Below are 14,068 nucleotides of genomic sequence, written 5' to 3' on the forward strand. Positions count from 1 at the left end.
CAACTTATTAGTCTCTCATTACCAAAACATTTTAGCTCTTCCAAAAGTAAAGAGAATTGTAAATGAAATGAAACGGGGCTTAACGCCTTACTGTTGTGCTTCGACTCGGCTAATGAAGATGGGCACACGTCATACAGTGCGCTTTTCACAGGAAACAGCGCCACGGCCTTGTAGCGCTTTCATAAATAAAGAGAAATATATGATATAAATACTTTATGATACTGGGTACCGATGTTACAATAACTATTCTAGCGTTACAGAAGCCTTATAGCTTTTCCACATATAAAGAAATGAAATGAAATGGGGTTTAACGTCCTACTGTTCTGCTCCTAACCTGGGTTAATGAAGACGGGCATACGCCATACAGTGTGCTATGAGGGAAATTTTGCCCGGTCAGCGGCACTACGGCCATCTCTTACAATAGATCATTTAGCATATAATATCCGCTAATAAAAAATATCAGATAAATAAAAAAAAACATGCATGTTGCCGGTGAAGTGTCAAAAGGGTGTATCTAAGAATTGCTAAAGATTAAGAAATAGAACCTTTTGCATTTCAAAATTTCCACAAATCAAGATACAACATTTGGACACATGATACCCAGGACAATTCTAATTGGGGTAGAGATATACAGCTTAGACAGAAATGTGCATATTAATTGGGAAATTTTAAAAATGCCAAATTTCCCGAGATACACCCTTTTGACACTTCGCCGACGACGTGTGTTTTCTAAATTAAAAGGAATGAAATGGGATCTAACATCCCACATTTCCTGACCTACTCGGTTACATTAGGTACCAATGTTGCCAAAACTATCCTCTCATTACCGATGCCTTTAGCTCTTCCGTAAATAAAGAGAAAATAGATCATTTATGATATTGTGTACCGATGTTACAGAAAGGAATATGTTAATATTAGGGAACGGTTGAAAGGTAATTTGGCATTAGAAAATGGCCCAGTAGTACATTATATTATCAGTTAATAACAAATAAATAAGAAACATGCACGTGTAGTTTTCAAATAAATAAAATGCTTTTAAGGTTCTTCTTATTGCACCATTCTATGAGGGAAACTTTGTCAAGGGTTCCTTTACGTGCATCTCACTTTATACACAGGACCTCGGGTTTTCGTTGCGACTAGACGATTTTTCTACAGGAAACTGGACTGGGAAATCCACAGGAACACCAGTCCCTGAGTTCACAAAGCATTTACAGATTTACGTTAAAAGATTTACTCAACTTTCAATCACTGTTTATGAGAAATGTCTTTGCATAGGGTTTCTTATTGGTGTACTTGATACATTATAATAACAAAAAGTTTAATAAAAGGTCTATATTTTAGTTTAAATAAGTCGAACAAATTTGAGTAAAATCTGAGAATGGTTTGTGAACTCGGCGCCGGGATTTAATCCGGGACATTCTGGTGAATAAGTCAGGGCCACACCCACCTGGTTTTCCTCAAATATAAAATTAATATTATACAACCACCATCTTCACGTACCACCTTATCGTCGCAAACTTTGGTTAATTATATCATCGCAAACTCTACCATAAATAACAATATATTTTTCAATATCAAATGAATAACCACCAAGCATCAGGTCCATAAACCTCTATGTGTTCAACAAAGAAACCTCCACTTGAATGTGGGTGATTGGATGGCCTAATGGTTAGCGCGTGCGCGCGCTGTATTACAAGGTTTGTCATTGAGTCAACTGGCGTGGTGTCGATTCCCTGGTTGTACGTGACAAGGAGTAAGGTCGCCTGTCTAACCTCGTGGGTTTTCTCCTGGTCGTCCGGTTTCCTCCCAATGCTAAAGACCCCGAATTATTGAAATAAAATTGAACCATAATTTAGTCCCGAAATGACCTAATTTGTGTCGATTGCGCGTTAAACCCCAGTTCTCTCTCTCACTCGAAATATGTTCGACATATTAAAATGTCTGATACCAATTTTGTATGTTAATAATAACTATAACTGTCTGACTATTTCAATGCCATGAAACTAAAGTGAACTAAAAGCACTCGAGATTGTGTAGCTATTTTGAGCAAACATTAATGTATTAATTCTCTTTTTAACTATGTGGTATTCTTTAATTAAAATGCTCAAGAGTAAAATGAAAGGAAAGTACTTGAAAACCTTTCTTTCTTGTAAACTGGAGCGAGGTACAATGTCTTACTTTTTTGTACACCAAATCGAGCTATCAAAGATCTGCATACGTGTTTAATGCCCGCTTCCACCAAGGGTGATATCGCAGGCAAGTTGTCTTATTTTACTATGCTCAGCGCACGAGTTGGGCTCTTTCCTATTATAGGAAACCGGAGTACCCAGAGTAAACCCATGAGGTTGAGAAGGCGCCCCTATCTCCAAGCCACATACGCTTACACCAAGGATCGAAACCACGACCGCAAGCCAGAGTTGACCAGTCAGCTAGAGGTCAATGCTCAACACTCTAGACTACTAGGCCACCCCATCCCTCCTGTAGTATGCTGTGATGGACAGTTTGCCTGTACGGTGAAACAGTGGCGCCATGTCCTACTTATTATCTGCCATGGATTCTTTTATGTGCGCGGTCATGTGTACAAGTAAGTCTGTTTTTCGTCCCATCCGAACGATTAGAGATTCTTCGTTGCCAGGTTCTCCGTCCCGCACCCCTGACAAGAGGAATCTTGGTTAAAAAAACCCTAAGAAAGTTTCTCGGCCAACGTTTTGGTCAATGAGATGCCAAACTCTAAGCGTTATACCTGTCCTTGACAGATTTATCTTTTATTGCAAACCTTCTTTTCGGGCCATACTGCACGCAGCGATCCATCTACGTCATACTTCGAGAATAACATCACTACCCTAAATGACGTCCATTTAAAACGCTCACGTGATCATTTTGGGGCGGGACTTTGTACACCCGAAGCACATGGTTTATGTAAACAAATGTCAAGTTAGCGAAAATGTCAACTTTTGCCACTCCGGTAAAAGCGATATATAATATGTGCTAGTGAGTAATATTGCAATACATTCTTTGCCATTGTAAACTGTCTTTACAGTTTCAATCTGTTTATCTTTCAAAACATGGTAAGATACTCCTAAATTTGACTTCGCAAACAAAACCGCTTCTGTGAAATTATCTTTCATGGGCGCCGCCATATTGAATAATTAGTGGACTATTTCGTGATTCCGCTCTGATCAGTTTGCCGTCTATCATACACACAACGGCTAAATAATCATATTTAATTTCATTCAGTATGAAAATAGAAGAGAAATAATTACTTCTAAAAATTTCTAAAACCATACTCAGTGTTTTCGACTAAAATCGTCGATGTAGGAATTAAAATGTCGGTTAATTAGCTTAGGGCCTGTTCTCAGGCGGAGCTAGCTGTAGACAGACAGCCTAAGTTTGGGATGTTTTCGGGCTAGACGATAATCTTGGTTTTATAAAATTCATCTATTCAAAACAAAAATTCAACCTCGCCAAACTAGAGACCACTTTTTTTCACACTTTTTTTGCAGAATTTCAAAGTCGAATTTATATCCAGTTACATCTAAATACCTGAGGTGGACCATGCAGGTTTGTTCCAAATCAAGTATCTGAATACACGTAATCATTTGAATCTGCCACTTTTCTATTAGACACAATTAACTAACTGTTCGTGATACGCCACGTATCACCATCATTCACTCTTCGGCCAGATAGATAACACACCTTTCCATAAACCAATTGCTTAGCATTTTTCAATGGTTTTACTTTACTTTTTGTACAATATTAACAAGGACCCTTTGTCACCAAAAGTGTTGATTCTATTTTAGTACGTGTTCAAGGACGATGTAAAGATCCACATCATATATTCTCAGCATTGTTTGAAGACATTAATCACGGGGAAAAATGAATGTTGTTTAGAGTTACGTCGACAATTTATCTAGGTTGCACTTATACAGGATGTATCGTGACAGAGTACGTCCCTCACGTTGACCATGTTTTATGTTTAGAGTTCCGGGCCTTGTTTCTCGAAATCTTAATTAAATATAAAATCCAAATTTTAGTAGATACTAATCTATCTATTATTATCCAATCAAATAACTAAAATTTGGATTTTATCTTAGTTAAAATTTCGTGAAACAGGCCCCTGGAATCAGTAAATGAAATGGGGTTTAACGTGGTAATATTCCCAACCGGCTGGGCTAATAAACACGGGCATACGACATGCAGTGTGCTATGAGGGAAATTTTTCCCAGACAGTGGCAATTATCGAATTACAACTGCCAATGGATGTTTTACGTGCACGCCAATATGTACACAGGACCTCGGTTTTTGTCCCATCCGAGCGACTAGACAGCTGTCCTTGTCAGTCCCCCACCCTGCACCACTGATAAGGGGAAACTACGCCGGAAAATCATGGTAGCTCGTCTGGAATTAGTGCGTTGGAGTCGTTTGGTGTTTGGCGTGGTTTCGATTCCACGGTTGTACATGACAAGGATTAGGATCACCTGTCCAACCTCGTGGATTTTCTCGGTGTCCTCCGGTTTCCTTCGACTACTAAAGACCCCTACTTGCATGCGAATTAAAGAAATAAAATTGAAGCATATATTTTAGTCCCGAAATGACATAGTTTGTGTCGAGTGGACGTTACCCCCCCTCCCCCTCTCTCTTTCTCGATCTCTCTCTCTCTCTGTCATTGGGAGTATGAGGTTTTGATGCATCACTAATCTATGGTAGTGATTGTCAGCTACATTTGTTATCCAACTCCGTTAAAGCCAAACAGAGAGTTTAAAGTAAGATTAAGCAAAGAGCTGGCAGTTCTCGCTATAATTGTTAAAAATAGACAATGAAAACAAAATATGCTGAAAATTGCTTCATTCTGAACCGAGATATTAGCCATTCAAATTTAAGCTAGTCTCGGTCGTCATTACTAACGTTGGTATGATAACAAAGTCTCGATTATCCATTTTTATTTCACATTATCCTTCTCAAAATGTATTCAAATCCAGTAAATATCACAGGCTAATGATGCCATCGAGAGTTGATTATGGTCTGGATAAGTTAAGTAATGTCCAATTAATAATTTAGATAACATTTCAGGCCTAAAGAAAAGACCTGCATTGAGCAGATTTAGCTCTTGCATAATATATGTTTAATCGGTCGGCTAGGATAGCCTCCAATTTTTAATAATGAAATAACTAGCATAAAAGGTCACAATTTCGAGATAATGTAATGATTTTTCTAAATCATTTTACACGATGACGTGTTTAACCTAAAGGAACATTTTCATTAAGTTACTTTGTCTTCTCTGTGTGCATCAATATTTACGACACCTTCAGAAAGGTCGTTTCCACCTTTCAATATGGCGCCGAATTAATCATCAGGTAGTTAGCAATTAACTCGTCAATTCATTGATTGTGGATGAGATAATGGCTCATCTGACCTTTGTGTACCCTGGTGAAACAATTATAAATTTATATAGATTAAATCCATTAATTTTTTATAAATGTATGACTAAAGGGCGTTGAATTATCGAAAGGGATTTATAGTTTTTCAGTTACATGCGAGGTTTGGGTTTTTGGGGCCATTGAGGCTCAATGTGTGGGGCACCTGCCAGTGGTGTAGTAAAGAGGGTCTGACCTACAGTTTCTCAATTACATATGGGGTTAGGGTTTTTGGAGCCATTGAGTCTCAGTGTGCAGGGCACCTGCCAATGGTGTAGTAAAGAGGGTCTGACCTACAGTTTCTCAATTACATACGAGGGGTTAGGTGTTTTGGCTCCATTATTGCTCTGCCTGTGTAGGGCATCTGTCAGTGGTGTAGTAAAGAGGGTCTGGCCTACAGTTTCTAAATTACATACGAGGGGTAAGGGGTTTTGGCGCCATTATTGCTCTGCCTGTGTGTGGGGCGCTGGCACAATAACAAGGAGTTATATGTTCTTGTCAGCGCCGTAGTAAGGAGGACGTGGCAAGGAATGGTGTCTAGGCGTGCAGGTAGTACGAAATCTAGTGTACACGTTGGCATACACGTAAGAGAAACCTTGGCAGTTGTTATTCGGTGAAAAGTCGATGGAAATACCGGTATCCAGGAAAAAATCCACCCAGTAGCACGTGGCGTATAAAATAAAATGAAATGGGGTCTAACGTCCTTCTATTCTGCTTCGACTGGGTTAATGAAGACGGGCATACGCCATGCAGTGTGCTATGAGGGAAATTTTGCCCGGATTTCAACTGCCAAGAGATCTTTTACGTACACGGGACCTCGGTTTTTCGTCCGATCCGAATGACTAGACAGCTTTACTAGTCAGGCCGTCTGTCCTGCACCACTGACAAGTGGGAGCCACGATGAACTTTCTTTGCTAATACCGGAATCGAACCCGCGACGTCCCAACTAGTGAGCCAACGTCTAACTCAGGTAGCCACCGTGGCTCCCACATGGCGTATGTCCATCTTCATTAGTTTATTTGATGTATTTCATTTCTCTATTACAGTCAAAACGATATTAATTCCACAGTCATCCTATAAACTCTCGTGTATAAACTTTTCGTAGTTCCAAACGCGCCAGGTATGAGATATTAATGTCGATGCCTCCCACTGGGTTTCAAATTTATCAGTCAAATTGCAACAGATAATTTAACCCCTTAATCATATTAATTAGAGATACTATCTAACATTCCTCCTGCTTAACGAGGGGGGTTGGATGGCTGAATGGTTAGCGTGCGCGCTGTATCATAAAGTCTGTCATTGAGTCGACTGGCGTGGTTTCGAATCCCCGGTTGTACGTGGCAAGGAGTAGGGTCGCCTATCCAACCTCGTGGGTTTTCTCCGGGTCCTCCGGTTTCCTCCCACTACTAAAGACCCCTACGCGCAAGCGAATTATGTAAATAAAATTAAACCATGACCTAGTTTGTGTCGAGTGGACGTTAAACCCCATTTCTCTCTCTCTCTCTCTCTCTCTCTCTCTCTCTCTCCTACTTAACGAACGGTTACCCATATAACGATATAGCAAGAAATTGGAAAGAAATTTGAAAGAAATTGGAAATAAACTAATGGATTAGAAAATTCCTTCACTACTTAAACATATATCATGGGAGATTAGATAAAGAGCTGTCAGTTCTCACTATAATAGTTAAAAACAAGATAATGTAAAGGGAATTCGCTGAAAATGTCAGTCAAATTGATCCACTCTGGAGCGAGATTTTAGCGACTGAATGTTCGGCCTAGCCTCGATCATCATTACTAAAGTCGGTACGATAAAAAAAAACATAGTCTCGATTATCCAGTTCATGATTAAATCATGAATGGAAGTCGAACAGCAAATAGGAACCTAATCCAATAAACATCGCAGGCTAGCGATGACATCGTGAGTTGATTATGGTCTGGATAAGTTAACTAATGTCTAATTAATTATTTAGATAACATTTCAGGCCTAAAGAAAGACTTGCAATAGGCAGATTTAGCTCTTGTATAATGTATATTTACGATAACGTTGAGAGGATACTCCTCAAAACGTCGCCCAAATAAATTAGTAGTTTTATTCCATAAATATGTGTTATAGTTATTGTTCTATCCAGTTACTAAATGCTTTTAAAAGATTATACTCAAGATCCGTTTCGTTTTATTTTCGGTTCGATTTGGTCGAAATTATAGTTGATATCATTTTATTGGCAGATGACAGACCGTCTTTGCTACCGTAAATGTGTCTCCACCGATCCATTTGATTTTGTGAAATTTTAATGTGTTGTTAAGCTGCATAAAGGACAGACTTCTATTATTTTTGACGAGTAATGACCATTGCTAATGAAATTTAGAACAACTAAACATATATTTTAATAGGCTAGACTAGCCACCATTTTTAATAATATAATAACTGTCATAAAAGGTCACAGGTTAAAGTGACCCAAAAATGACGAAAAGGGATAATTAGGAGAGAGGTGTGTTTGTGTGAGAGAGAGAGGGAGAGAGAGAGATAGATAAATGCGGTTTAATGGTTCACTTTTATTTCAATAATTTGCTTGCGCGTAGGGGTCTTTAGCAGTGGGCGGAAACCGGAGGACCAGGAGAAAACCCACGAGGTTAGACCGGCGACCCTACTCCTTGTCACGTAAAAGCGGGGAATCGAAACCACCCCACTTGATGACTCCATTAAAGACCTTATAATACAACGCACACGCGTTAACCATTCGATCATCCAACCCCCTCCCCCTTTAGAAGATGGACTGTGTTGTAATTAGAATTAATAGCAGATATACCCATAAGCGACTAGTGGGTGAATATTTTGCCTGGCAACCTTTGTTTAATGAAGTTACCGAAAGAACAAAAGGTTTTACGAATTTAGTGTTTCTTATTAACTGTAGAAGATGGATTGGGTTATATTTGCAATGACTGTTATTAATAATAAAAGAAAGTAGAAGATATTTTACCGTATAATAATCAATATGATATTATCTATAATTAGTCTCGATTAGATCTTAAACACGCTCATTTCCTCTCAGTAATTCAATCAAATTATTAAAGGTTGTCGAGTTGCCATTTACTCAAACACTATCTTCCCAGGTTCATCGTCCACAGACATAATTTTATTGGTCATAGTTTAAGGTACTGTTATTCCAGGGGGGTTGGGTTGCCGAATGGTTAGCGCGTGCGCGTTGCACCAGAAGGTCAAGTGGCGTGGTTTCGATTCCCTGCTTGTACTTGAAAAGTGTAGGTCACTTGTCTAACCTCGTGGGTTTTCTCCGGGTCCTCCGGTTTCCTCCCACTGCTAAAGATTCCTACGCGCAAGCGAATTAGTGAAATAAAATTGAACCCTATGTTAGTCCCGAAATGATCTAGTTTGTGTCAAGTGGACGTTAAACCCCATTTCTCTCTATTCGCTATTATTCCATGCCAGGGCTCGAATACCATTACGGTCCAAGATTTCCCAACGTGAAGTGTACATGATCCATTGGTAGATGGAATTCGAAGAAGAATAAACGGAAATGCCGATTTCGGGTCAAAGTTCAGCCTGTTCGCAAAGTTTAAGATACTATTATTCTTATTGTTAGGTAACAGCTATGTCTAGAAAATCAAGGGAGCGGATACCGCTGTCGTCCAAGACATTCAATGACGGGATACAAGTCGAGAAGCATACATAACGAAATGAAATGAAATCGGGTTAAACGCCCAACTGTTCTGTTCCGACTGGGCTAATGAAGACGTGTATACGCCATACAGTGTGCTATGAGCGAAATTCTGCCTGGACAGCGGTGCTACGACCTACTCTTATACCGAATTCCAGCTGCCAAGGGATCTTTTTCTTGCACACCAATGTGTACACGGGACCTCGGTTTTTCGCACCATCCGAAAGATTAGACCACCACTGACAAGGGGAAATCACGCCGGAAAACCCCCATGAACTTTCTCGGCTAACACCGGGAGCGCATTGGTTTCGATCCTCTATAACTTATAATATGCATAACTAGTTGTTTTGTTTTGATGTTGATCTGTTAAACTTAAAGATAAGGTAACAAAATGGCCGTAGTTGGCTATGCTTTATCCGAAGTAGAAAAACGTTCTTAAGGCCATATTATCATCACTGGTCGTTTTGTGGGATGTTTTAATGCAATGTTTAGTTTCCACTTGACCTCAATTTTTATCCAAGGACCCGAAAACAAATCACCAACAACTTGAAATGTGAATATGAATAATCTGAAACGACCTAACAAACACGCCAAGGGCAACTCTACCTTTGTGAAAACAATAAGTACCTTTACTTAACAATTGTACTGTGACAGAATCTTTGTAAACTAAGAGAAGGAAAGTGTGAAGTCTTTATTTGGAATATTGATATATAAATATATGCTATGACATACACGGCTTTTTGTTAGCAAGTGTGGGAAAGCGAAAGGTCGAGAAATATCTTTTCAATCGGATAGACAACGCCAGAATGACCTGTCATGTCCCATTTGTTGTAATGTCAATATTCGGTCATTCATTTTTCTTCTTAATTTAAAGCCACAATTTCATATTTTTAAGTTATATTTTTAAAATTTATTAAAATAAAGCCTTGAAATAGATGGTATCTATAAACCGTCCTACCTTGTTAAAGAATAATCCTATAATTCACTATTGCCATCTGAGAAATTGGCAAAAATATCCTTTTCAACTTCAAATTCCAACGTTTGAAGGTAGCTAATGCATAGAGGCAATAGGAAAACAAGGGAGGTAATTGTGTTATTATTTCCTGTGTCAATGATTTTTAAGGGTGGGGAAATAATGCCCATGGTCATATAATAGTGAGTTGATAACCTATTGAGCCAAAGACATAGAAATAATTATGTTTTGACTTTGTTAGAAAATATGAAATTCTCGCTTTAAAGAAATGATATGAAGAAATATAATTCGAATCTATGCTAGATTTGGTTTATTTTCTTGTGGGAGAATATTTGAAAATAATTATTGGAAAGGAATTTAATGTTTGATCAACGATGGTTTTCTTTGACCACCTGTTCAATTTCAACTATCATGGGTTATTATTGTATACACACTCATGTGGTTTACTCGAGTGGACTTTGGTTTTTTGTCCTATACGAAGGATTAGGTAACACGTTACTTGTTACTCCACGCCGCTGTACCACCAGGGACGTTCCATTCGACAGTCTAGAGCCTTGACCGATCAACTATTTTGCCCCCCCCCCCGCACCCCTTAAAAGAAATCTAGCCGTTTAAACGCACGATTGTATACGTTGGATAATCAAATTTGGGACATATCTATTGAATCTTTAGTAATTATTTTGAGAGTTGTTTAATTCCAGAACGCTATTTCTGTTAAAATGGATAGACATTTTCATGTTATTTTATTTTATGTTATTTTGTAATAGTTCTAAACCACTCACAAACCCCCGCTTTTAGATCTGCTGTTGCGCTTTCCATTTGATTTAAACCTGTTTCTAGCTAAATGTTACTTGTAATAGTTCTAATATATACACCAACACTTTTAGTTTAACGCCCGCGTGAACAATAGTAATATCGCAAACAAAAATATAACTTATAAGTTATAATAGTTGTAATATATACACAGCAACTAACACTCTAAAAACCAATCAAGTTGAAACATGGATTCATCGTGATTTATGTACTGACTGACTCAAGTATGTACTTAACATAATCATCACATTATACCCACATAAACATGATTTACTATAATACACAGCTGTCTCGTAAGTCATGTTCAGTGTATTTTATACAAGAAAAAAATGAATAATTATTATTTTATGGTACAACAACTATTATTGGGCTATTTTTACTCCAAGCTTCCCTAAATTACTTATGCTTGTGATTTCAAGAATGTTCTCAAGGTAGCCCTGAATGTGTTTTTATTTCGCTGTTGTAGGTTTTAAAAATCGTCCACCGTAGATCATATTCATTGTACATGTTTATACAAGACAAAGAATGAATAATTATTATTTTATGCTACAACAACTATTATTGTGCTATTTTTACCCCATCAAGTTTACCTAAATTACTTATGCTTGTGATTTAGAACTTGTTTTCAAGGCGGCTGTGAATATATTTTAGTCTGGTATTCAAGGTTTTTAAAATTGTTCGTCGTAAATCATGTTCAGTATATATTCAAGACAAAGAATGAATAATTATTTTTTATGGTATAACAACTTATTGTGCTATTTTTACCCCATCAAGTTTATCTAAATTGCCTATGCTTGTGATTTAGAGAATGTTTCAAGGCGGCTGTGAATATAATCAAGGTTTTCTTTTTAAAATCGTTATATTATTTTAAAAAATATGAATTATTTGATGGCAGAGCAACTATTATTGTGTTATTTTTACCCCATCAAGTAAACCTAAATTTCGTTTGCTTGTGATTTAGAGAAAGTTTTTTAGTCTGGTATTCAAGATTTTAAAAATTATTCGTCGACAGTCATAGAAGACAAAAAATGAACGACTATTATTGTGCTATTTTTACCCTATCAAGTTTATCTAAATTACTATGCTTGTGATTTAGAGAATGATTTAAAGGCGGCTGTGAATATAATCAAAGGTTTTTAAAACCGTTATATTATTAAAGAAAATATGATTTTTTTTTATGGCTCAACAACTGTTATTAGGCTATTTGTACCCCATCAATTTACCTCAGTTACTAATGCTTGCAATTTAGAGAAGGTTTCCAAGACGGCGGTGAGAATAATTTTAGTCCGATAAGCTTTTCATTAACCGTTTTAAGTATAATTTTGCCTAAAACAAAAGAATACGCATATATTGCCTCCAACACGACACCATAGCAAGCAGTGTGCTATGAGGAAAATTTTTCCCGGACATCTGCGCTACGGCCTACAGTGCCCACTCTTATTTCGAATCCCAACTACCAAGGATTCTTTTACGAGATGGAGTTTAAGCCCCGGGGACTCGACACAAACTAAGTCATTTTGGGACTCACATATGGTTCAGTTTTATTTCATTAATTCGCTTGCGCTTAGGGATCTTTAGCAGTGGGAGGAAACTGGAGAACACAGAGAAATCCCACGACGTTGGACAGGCGACGCTACTCCTTGTCATGTACACGCGGGGAATCGAAACCACGCCACTTGACTCAGTGACAGACCTTATGATGCTACGCGCACGCGTTAACCATCACCCCCTCCCCTACTATATAGAAGCTAATTGTAGTATAGGCAAGCATATAGAACCACTTTGCTATTAGAACCAGATGGAAACTAAACAAAGAAAAAATGTAACCAAATCTAGTGATCAAAAGTGGCCAGTATTGGTTGGCATGCAATAAAACATGTTATTTTCAGCTCCAATCAGTCCATATGTTATGATGGTTGGTGCCATCTGGAACCGTCTGGTTGCCAAGGCGTAATGAATATTGTTTATCTTTGAACATTAAGACATTTATCTTTATAGTAAATATACCTCATAAACTACTTGTAATAACATATGTTCAGACTATAAGCAATGGAATCCAGGAAGGCAGAATTGTACGGAGTAAAATTATCCTTTGAAGACCGTTTCATTCCCATTTTTAGGTCTCTAATAAATAGTATATGTATATTTTAACCGCAACAATGAAATACCAATAGCTCTAAAAAGAACGAGACGTTTCGTGGCCAGCGGGGCTGTCAAGAAAAATGCTGCCCATAAGCAATGTATTCCTAAAAGGTAGAATTATACGGAGGAAAAATATCTTTTGAAGACCCCTTCGTTGCCATTTATAGACCCCTCATACAATTGTTAAGACTATAATCAATGGACCCCAGGAAGGTAGAATTGTAAGGAGTAAGAATCTCATTTGAAGACCGTTTCATCCCAATTTTTTAGGTATATATTTATGTTTGTTAAAACGCGTCAAAAAAATATTAATTTCTTCTAAAAAGGATTTATATTGTAACATAATAGACTTTTTAAAAGAGGCATGTTTTTATCATAAATTTTAATTGTATATTTATCATTTCATTTTAAATATTTATAAGCATAAAAGATTTAGTTTATCTTTAATTCTATTTACTGTGATATTGTTTTTATTTATGCATATAATACTTTTCTGTGATATATATTATATAGAACCATCATATATTTGGCACAATATAGTCCGGTTGGTGCTGAAGTGCCGTAAAACCACATTTCATTTCATTTCATTTCACTTCTAAACAGGAACAAAACTTGTATCTGTTAGTTCGTATGTTTATCTAGTACATCGAAAACAAAGTCCGTGTAGGTATGCACGGATGAAATTCAATGAAGCGAAGGCGGAAGCGCTGATATCCGGTCAAACGTTTCTTCTCATGTCACCCCTTCCCTCATTCCACACATACACCTTCACAATGGGCTGTCCGTGTGTTAGGGTGGCCCATGTACTCACAGAAATACAGTCCACCGCTGATAGTTCGAGACTACCACTGAAGCGTGCACATTCGCCGTGCCGAGACCAACTTTCTGACAGTATGATACTATAAATAGCCATGGCACGTGCAATTCTCTACAAATCTATCAACTATTACAGCCGTAAAAAATTTATTGTTGACGATTTTGAATAGCAGTAAAATTAAGCTTCTTGGTTATTACAGCAGATTTAGAAATTACGTTCGTTTCATTTTTTAAAT

The 14,068-nt window shown here is 37.6% G+C and overlaps 1 long non-coding RNA gene across 1 annotated transcript in view; it reads left to right on the plus strand.

Moving 5' to 3' along the window:
- LOC126821165 (uncharacterized) overlaps positions 1-14,068 on the plus strand; it is a 60,628-nt gene that overhangs the window by 20,742 nt on the left and 25,818 nt on the right. The gene's annotated exons all lie outside the window — the stretch shown is intronic.

Source organism: Patella vulgata, chromosome 1, assembly GCF_932274485.2.
Source record: "Patella vulgata chromosome 1, xgPatVulg1.2, whole genome shotgun sequence".
Lineage (NCBI taxonomy): Eukaryota > Metazoa > Mollusca > Gastropoda > Patellidae > Patella > Patella vulgata.